The sequence below is a fragment of the Sceloporus undulatus genome, chromosome 6, assembly GCF_019175285.1.
Source record: "Sceloporus undulatus isolate JIND9_A2432 ecotype Alabama chromosome 6, SceUnd_v1.1, whole genome shotgun sequence".
In the NCBI taxonomy this organism is placed as follows: domain Eukaryota; kingdom Metazoa; phylum Chordata; class Lepidosauria; order Squamata; family Phrynosomatidae; genus Sceloporus; species Sceloporus undulatus.
In genome coordinates, this window is record NC_056527.1 from 4523460 (window position 1) to 4533235 (window position 9776).

Below are 9776 nucleotides of genomic sequence, written 5' to 3' on the forward strand. Positions count from 1 at the left end.
TTTAACCCCAAGACATATGAGTCTGGCGGGGAGCAGAGGGATAGGAAGTCAACCTGTTGCAGGAACTTCCTGTAGCAAAAGGACCCATCCAAGAAACATCACATCCTGAAGCCTGAACTCCTGAAGATACTATGGCTGCCTGCTCTGTCTTCTAAAACTAGGGTGGGAAACGGTGTGGCTCCCAGGCTGCATGTGGCCCTTGTGACCCTGAGCACCTCACTGACCCCTCAAACCCCAGAGATCTTTTTTTAAAATTTCATCTGGGGGGGAAATAGTTGCAAAAAAGAGTGACCCCAGCAAGTACAACTATGTGCTCTAACAGCATTTGGACTAAGACTGTGAATTGATCCCCCTCCTAGTTCCAAGTTCCAGTTCCAAGCCAAAATCAACAATTCATATTTTAGCCCAAAGGTGGCATCTCTTTTCTTGTAGTTTGAATCCATTGTTCCATGCTTTAAGTCTCTGGAACAGCAGAAAACAAGCCTACTCCAACTCCCTTGTGACATCCTTTCAAATATTTAAACACGACTATCATGGCACCTCTTAACTTTCTCTTCTCCAGGCTAAACATGCCCAGCTCCCTAAGCCTCTTCGCACAGGGCATGATTCCCAGATCTTTTGCCATTTGGGTCAAGACCATTTTGGAAAGGATACTTATTAGTTAAGTATATTGATGTAGAATACTGACCAATGTTTCTTATCATTGACACAATGTTCTTAAAGAATCTGCTTGAATAACACTATACACACACACACACACACACACACACACACACACATAAAATAAAATAAAATAAAATAGTTTCATAAAAATGATACCAATAGCCATAGTGGCTAGGAGATTCTGGGACACCTAAGAGTAAATTTTCCAGACCTGACATTAAAAATCCACCCTAATAATATCACACATAGCAGCAAAACCGGTTTATAAAGCCCTATCTAGTTGCTAGTGCAGTAAGGCTTCTGCCTCATCCTAAACCCATGCCCTTCCAAGATGGTATATCTAGACCAAAGACTGCTAAAGTGGCTTGTTTGAACAACAACTCCCAGAAATCCACAACCACTGCTCATCTTGGCTGTACAATTTTGGGAGATGTCAACCCAGAGAAGTAATTTTTCCAAGCTCTGATCAGGAGTATTTCCTCTCCATCAGGATAAGTTATGATTTACGTTCATCTGTGGCATGGAGAATGTTTTGCATTGCTCACCAAGAGTAGTAGTAGTAACAGAGGAAGAAGCCAAGAAAAAGAAAATGTGGAGATATTTGTCAGAGTGCTGTCAGATTTTTTAATAAAGAAGCCAGAAGCAGGATGAGATATGGTGGGACCATTGCAATGGCTGCGACTTGCTTGATGTTGTCCCACATCATCACCTATGATTTGGATGCATTATTGGGAAGCTTTTTGGATACATTTGGATGCATTTTTGGATCTCATTGCTCTGTACTTGATGAGGGGAGCATGAATAATATGTGTGCCTGGCAAACGGACAGCATTATCTTTACTCTCCAATCCAAAACATTGCTTCTTGAACATTGTTCATAGCATCTACTAGAGCTAAATGGATGAAACAGATGTAAGGGCATGTCTACACAGGCTATTTACACCAGTGTCCCCCACCCTCACATTGCCCTGTCCACACAAGCCCTGAGTTGAATGCAGACTGTCTTCACATGGAAAGATGAATTCCTCCCTTAAATTGGATTTTAAAAGCCAACCTTTTGCTCCTGGCCTTGCTATTCAACAGCAGAACAATACACAGATTAACATATAAATTGTTTTCTTGCAACCAACAATATACATACCCCACTCTCTTCCATGCCAGCATTCTCTCAAAATGCACACCATAGCTGCTGGCAAAATGTCAGGAATAAACTCTTCTAGAACATGACCTCATAGTCTAAAAACCCCACAAAAAACTACAGATGCCAGTTGTGGAAGCCTTTTCACATCTCTGGAAGACTGGTCAGCCCGTTGCATTGAGCTGCAACTCTGAAGGTGCCCTCTTGGAGAAAGAGGAGTGCATTCAGGGTAGATAGTTCAGGGGAGTGAACTAGAGCTCTCTAACACAGGGATGTTACCCCAAACTACATCCCCACAGCTGTGGCAGCTTACCAATGGGTGAGAAAATAGTGGAGAGGTAATTCAACCAAAGTTACTTTGTGGGTAAGGGATCATAGAACTGGAAGAGACCCCAAGAGCCACCCAGTAGAACCCCCTTCTGCCATGCAGGAAGACCCATCCAAGCACTGCTGACAGATGGCTATCCATCCTCTGTTTAAAACTTTCCAAAGGAGACTCCACCACTCTCCAAGGCAGGTGTTCCACTGTTGAAAAGCCTTTATCATCAGGAGGGTCTTCCTAAGGTCTAGTTGGAATCTCTTTTATTGTAGTTTGGATCCATTGCTCCATGTCCTAGCCACTGGAGCAGCAGAAAACATGTTTGCTTCTTCTTCCGTATGACACTGATCTAGACACTATAATAGAGTAGTATTACTTCCATTGATCTAGAGACACTATCCTCCTAAGAAGGTGCACTCATCATTTCCTTCCCCTCTGAGCCAAGACAAACATTTCCAGCATCTGAATTGCCTCCTTGCTTTTTCGCCTTGATGGGGGAGGTTTTAGATCGGGCTCAAAAGGCTACAATCCAAAGAAAGACATACATAGGTGAACAAAGAACTGTGTGGATGGAGGGTTATGCTTTGCCTGCTTCATGTAGAATCATGACCAATGTGTCTTTCTCAGCCCCCTGGGACAACAAATCCAGACAATCCCACGAGCCTGAATTGATGCCTTCCCCGAAAAGGACCAGTAGTAGCCTGCAAAGTGTCCGTCAGAGAACTCGGGTGCCTCAACAAAAGCCTCCCCTGGATCTAACATTTATTTCTTTATTATTTGAAGTATTTCTGCATCTCCTCCCAGCCACAAGGGCTCTTGAGATGATGAACCAATGCAAAGCAACTGAAATGGTACAAAGGTAAAAACCATTTTCAAAACACATTAAAATATTCTTTTTAAACTCCTAAAGGGAGTCTAAGGCTACACTGCAGAATTATTGCAGTTTGACACCGCTTTAACACTCGTGGCTCCATGCGATAGGTTCTTAGGATTTGTAGTTTGTTGGCATGCCAGAGCTCTCTGACAGAAAAGGCTGAATATTTTACAGATTTACAAATCCCAGAATTTCATGCCAAGGAGTGATGTCAATTAAAGCAGTGTCAAACTGCAATAATTCTGTGGTGTAGAACTGTAGATGCAATCTAAAAAATAGCTAATGGAGCCCCAAAACTAGGGCCAAAGTGCTCCTGATGCCCTCTAGAGGATATTTGGGGGCAAAATATTTCTATTTTAGTTCATTTTTTTTGCAGGAGGCGGCGGTGGAAGGTTGCAGCTATCCACAGTCTCCTAAGGGGTAACACAACCCGCTAGCCTCCGACAGTTGCCTGTTCCTGCTTCAGAGGGCACATTGGAGGACAATAGAGTAGACAGACACACAAGTGGAAAATGTGCTTTAGTTTTTCTTTCTCTTCCCAGCTGTGCGCCTGGTTGAACGTTACAACAGCTAGAAATGTGACCAGCCTGTCTTAGCATCCAGGCAAAAGTGATATTACTGAGCCTGATTCATGGGGCTGCAGTTGTTTTGAATCTGAATGGAACTAGAGTTTTCCATCCTCAAAGGATTTAAGCTAGCCAGACTGGATTGCTTGGTATGCTGGGCACCCTGCCAACCCATCACAAGTGTCGGGCGATGTGCCTCACGTTTGTTCTGGCTGGTTTGCTCTTTCTGCCCCTCCTAGGGAGCCCTTGTCTTGGAAATGGCACCAGATAATCTTTAATTAGTGTCTTTTCTTGATCTGAACCAGCGTTGTGTAGGGGTTTGAGCATTAGACTGGCTTCGGAGATCAGGGTTCGATTCTCCGCTTGGACATGGAAACCCACTGGGTGACCTTGGGCGAGTCACAAGCTCTCAGCTCCTAGAAACCCTGTGATAGGGTCATCATATGTCAGAAACTACTTGAATCCACACAACAACAATTACAAACTGACTGACAAAACCTCTGAATGAAATCGCCGCAGGCTGTTGCGACACTGCAGTGATAAAGCGGATTGACATAGTCTCTGTTTGATTGATGAATGGGTCAAAGTATAGAAAATCTAGGCTGCATCTGCACTGCATCTGCATCAATGCTATGGAATTCTGGGGTTTGTAGTTTGGTGGAGCACCAGAGCTCTTTGACAGGGAAGGTTAAATATCTCATAAAGTGGCATACCCCAAGAATTCCATAGCATCGAGTCATGGCAGTTAAAATGGTGGCCAACTGCTTTATTTCTGCAGTGTGGATGAAACTGCTGAGAGGATCACAATAATACACTAAGTGATACTCCTTGGAATAGGCTACATTCTCCCTAGATACTTCATGGATTCCTAGGCCCCATTCACACTACGAAATAACCCGGTTTGGAAACCAGGTTATTTCCCTGTGGTTCAGACGCCAGAGAAAAATGGGGAAATATTCCAGAGTTCTGGGGTGATTGTGTGGAATGGGTTTTAGATATTTTTACCCCAAATTTGGGGTGCTTCCTACATGCTTTGGAGGCAAATAACATTCCAAAACTATGCTGAAACTTTTGAATGGTTTTAATTTCAAGGGATCTGAAATTCTGACGTTTTCTCAAAAATAAAACTTTTTTTCAAAAAGTGCACATCTACCCTTAAGGTCTGCTTTCTGCTGCCCTCTCACAAAAGTATCCCCCCCCTTTCCAATCTTTCCAAAAAGCATTTGAGCCTACATGCTTTGGATGGTTTAATACTAAGCGTCAGTGTTTCCAATTACACTTCTCAGCTTTTATCTCTTTTGTATAATCTAGACAATCCCTCCCACTAATTGGATCCTTATTCCCTCCTCGCTCTGTTTTTTTAAAATGTTAAATAAAGGCTTATCCTTCATACTGTTCCTCGCATCTCAGCTGAGCTTCTGTTATCTTTATGTTTGGAAGAGATGTTTCGGTTTTATTGGCACACGATGGTTGTTCAGCCGCTCCATCTGTTCCTTAGAGACCTTCTGATTTTCCATAGTAAATTTAGCTAGACAATCAAAGAGTGATCGATGTTAGTTTGCTTTTTCCCCTCACTATCCCATTTCATGCGGTTTTAAAGATGAGGTGGGGGCGCAGGAGGAAAGACATAGGAAAGTGCAAAATGCACTTCTCGTATAAAACATGCCCATAGGATTGGTTCCTATCTGATGATATTTCCAATGGCACAATGCCCAGGCTTTTTCTGTTGTATATCATACTTGGCTCATGTCTCCAGACCGTGTCCAACCTATCTTCAGATCTCATGATAGTTCCTCCACAAATTGTTTAAGAGAGAAGAATTATGCTGTGCAGAGAGTGAAATCAAGGGATGAACGATACAACAACCCGATGAGTGATCCTGCAATAGAGTATGCTGTCCGGCGTGTGTACAAAGCAAAGCTTGTGTTGACATCTGAACTTCAAGGCAAGCTGTTCTAAAGATTTCCAAATACTGTTGCCCCTTTTTTTCATGGGGGATCCATTCTGGACCCCTTCGCGAAAATGGCCTTTCACATATATTCAAGCCCTATTGGGGGCGCGCAGGCATGCGCCTCAGGTACACACCCCATTCATTCTCCCTCCGTTTGTCCCTCACACATAAGCAAGGTACATGAGTCCGAAGACTGTGAGAATAGAGGGAGGATTGCATACACACACACACACACACACACACATCATGGGAAGGGTTAGCAAAGCTGAGAAACTACAGTTGGCCCTCCACATTTATAATAATAATAAATAAATAAAGTTTTTATTTCTATCCCGCTCCTTCCTGCGATCAGGGCGGCTTACAACAAAAGTTAAAACATCCATACATAAAACATTAAAATACAGTGTATCAAAAGCCATCTTACAACAATAAAAATAACAGGCGAAAAAGCCCCATAGCCCAACCTCTTGGCCACGGAAGAGGAGGGAGGCCCACAGGATTTTATTCGGGGAATGCCTGTTGGAACAGGAAGGTTTTCAGGTCCTTCCTGAATTGGGCCAGGGTGGTAGTCGAGCGGAGCTCAGTGGGCAGCGTATTCCAAAGGGCTGGGGCAGCAGTGGAAAATGTCCTCCGTGTAGTGGAGGATAATCTCGCCCCAGGTACCTTCAGTAATTGCTGCCCAGACGTTCTGAGGGTGCGAGGGGGAATGTACAGGGAGAGGCGGTCCTTTAGGTATCCTGGACCCAAGCCATTTAGGGCTTTATAGGTAATTACTAACACCTTATACTGAGCCCGGAAGCGAATGGGCAGCCAATGGAGATCTTTAAGTACCGGTGTTATATGGCTGGTCCTGGAAACGCCAGTGACCAGCCGGGCTGCCATGTTCTGCACCATTTGCAGCTTCCGAGTTTGGTATAAGGGTTGCCCCATGTAGAGTACATTGCAGAAATCCAGTCTCGAGGTTACCAGAGCATGTACAACAGTTTCTAGGTCCCTCTGGGCCAGGTATGGGCGCAGCTGGCGAATAAGCCGAAGCTGATGACAGGTGCTCTTGACCGTCGCATTCACCTGAGCAGTCAGGTGAAGCGACGAGTCAAGAAGCACCCCCAGACTGCGCACAGAGTCCTTCAGGACAGGTGGAACCACCGCCATTCCTGGACCAGGGGAACCTATCACTAGTACCTCCGTTTTCTCTGGATTCAACTTGAGTCGGTTTTCCCTCATCCAGCCCATTACTGACTCTAGACAGGCCACGAGAGGAGAGACCCCATCCCCGGTCACTGCATCAGTCGGAGACATAGAGAAAATGATTTGGGTGTCATCAGCGTACTGATAACCCCGCGCCCCATGTCTCCGGATGATCTCTCCCAGCGGTTTCATGTAAATGTTAAATAGCATGGGAGACAGAATGGCTCCTTGAGGGACCCCAGTTTTAAGGGGTCTCTCATCGGAGCACACGTCTCCCAGCTGCACCATCTGGGACCTCCCAGAGAGGTAGGACCGGAACCACTGGAGCGCAGTGCCCCCGATTCCCACCTCTGCCAGGCGTCCCAGAAGGATACCATGGTCTATGGTATCGAAAGCCGCTGAGATGTCCAAGAGCACCAACAGGGACACGCTACCCCTGTCGATGCCCAGACGGAGATCATCGACCAAGGCGACCATGGCCGTCTCAACCCCGTAACCCGCCCGGAAGCCAGTTTGAAATGGATCCAGATAATCCGTTTCATCCAAGACCGCCTGAAGCTGGATTGCAACTGCCCTCTCGATCACCTTTCCCAAAAATGGTAGCAGCGAAACAGGCCGATAATTATTATGAACCAGAGGGTCGAGGGAGGGCTTTTTTAGAATAGGTTTTACTATGGCCAATTTCAATTGTGCTGGAAATTGCCCATCCCTCAAAGATGTATTAACTATCCGGCGTAACAAGGTAGTTACCGCCGGTCCCCCCTGGGCCGATAACCACGAGGGACAGGGATCGAGAGAGCAGGTTGTCTTCCAAACACTTCCAATGATCTTGTCCACATCCTCGGTACTCACCGACTCAAACCGATCCAGTTTAATAAAGTCCACGGAGGCTCTGGACACCTCTACCCTAGGTTCTGCTAAAATGTCGGCGTTCAGACCTTCGCTTATGCGAGAGTTTTTATCCGCAAAAAAGTCGTTGAATAAGTCACAGCAGGCCTTAGTAGGTTCAAGGATCTGGTTCAGGGCGGGAGGGAGCTGAGTTAGCTTCCTGACCACCCTGAACAACTCTGCCGGACGCGACTCCGCAGACGCAATACGAGCACCATAGAACGAATTCTTTGCTGTTCGTATCGCCTCTCCGTAGTCCTTTAACAGTTGGTCCAGGAGAGCCTTATCGTCTAAGCAAAGGTGTTTCCGCCAACGGTACTCTAGCCGTCGCAGTATCCGCTTCCTTGCCCGGAGATCTTCCGTATACCAGGGCTTACATTTGGAAGCAGGCCTGAGAGGGCGCTTGGGAGCGATACTGTGTACAGCCCTGGAAAGACCGGTATTCCAAGTACCGGTGAGGGCATCAACAGAGTCACCGTCACTTCCAACCATGTACCCCTCTAAAGCTTCTTGGAACCTTTTGGGTTCCATCAGCCTTCGAGGGTGGACCATCCTAACAGGTCCACCACCCCCAGGGGGGATCTGGGTAGAGGCCTTGATTTTCACCTCTACCAGGAAGTGATCCGTCCATGACAAGGGGGAAACATTAGCTATTTCCACCCACGGATTTTCCGCATCCGAACAGAAGACCAAATCGAGAGTATTACCCGCACAATGCGTAGGACCCTGTATCAGCTGAGACAGGCCCATGGCCGTCATGGTATCCATGAATTCCCGAGCCGCACCGGATGGAACATAGCTGGTCGTGAGGGAGATATTGAAGTCACCCAGGACAAGTAGCCTGGGCGTCTCCAATATCAGTTCAGCGACCAACTGTGTCAGCTCGTTAAGGGAGTCCGCTAATGCACAGGGTGGCCGATACACTAACAGAATCCCTAGACTGTCTCTAGCCTTTAGGGTCAGGTAAATACACTCGATGTAGGACGTCTGTCGGATGTGGTTCCTGGTGAGGGACACGGTGTTCCTATGTATCAAGGCCACACACACACACCCCCGCCCACCTAACCTGCTCTGGTCCTTCACCGAGAACCCGGCAGGCAGGGCCTGAGCCCACACAGCGTCCCCTTCAGGCCCTAGCCAGGTCTCGGTAATGCAAGCCAGATCACACTTTTGATCCTCCAGCATATCGTGGAGGATGTGGGTCTTGTTGTTTACTGATCTGGCGTTGCACAGGAGCAGCAACAGGGTTTGTGGCACGGTTGGAGCGACCCTCAGGTCCCTTAGGTTGGGAGGGGGACAGGAAGGAGAGATAGATATGATACATCGATCTCTCCTTCCCCTGGAACGCAAGTCCCTTCTCCCACCGCCATATCTCCCCCTGCCCCACACTACCTCAATAGGAGCTCCGCTCGTTGTGATGTTACCTCTTTCCTCCCCGGCCCATGCATCAATAGATTTGGCTTCTGAAGATTTGATTATTTGAGAATTTGATTGATATGTTTTCTCTAGGAATCTCTACCTGCTCCAGTGCTACTCAGCCAGACGACCATATAGTCATACTGGAGGACCTAGAGATTCCTATTAAAAACACTTCTCTAGGCATTTGTAGGTCCTCCAGTGCAATTCTATGGTCAACTTCTGCCGGAGGTTGGCCATAGAGTTACACTAGAGGACCTAGAGAGGTATTGTCATGGTTTTTTAAAAACAGTATTTTTTTAATTTGAGGGTTTGTTTGTTTTTTCACTTTCCCTGGGATCCTGAGCCCCAAACGCCAGCTAATGTGGAGGGCTGCCTGTGTTTTGTTTCCCTCTATAAGGTTTGAGGAAGAGCTTGGTAAAGTCAGCTCTTTGGGACTCTGTCCCAGTCTAGGACACAGAGCAGTGAATTCAAAGTGCAATAAAAGAGATTCCACCTAAACATTAGGAGGAACGTCCTGACAGTAAAAGCTGTCCAACAGTGGAACACTCTCCCTCAAAGGGTGGTGGTTTTTAAACAGAGGCTGGATAGTCATCTGTCACAATTGTGTGATGTATGTGTTTTAACTGATGTTGTGTGTTGATTTACTATTGTTCTCCATCTTGATCCATGGGGAGAGCCAAGTAAGAAATAAAAATTATTATTATATTGTCGTCGTCGTCGTCATCATCATCATCATCATCATCATCATCATCATCATCATCATCATCATC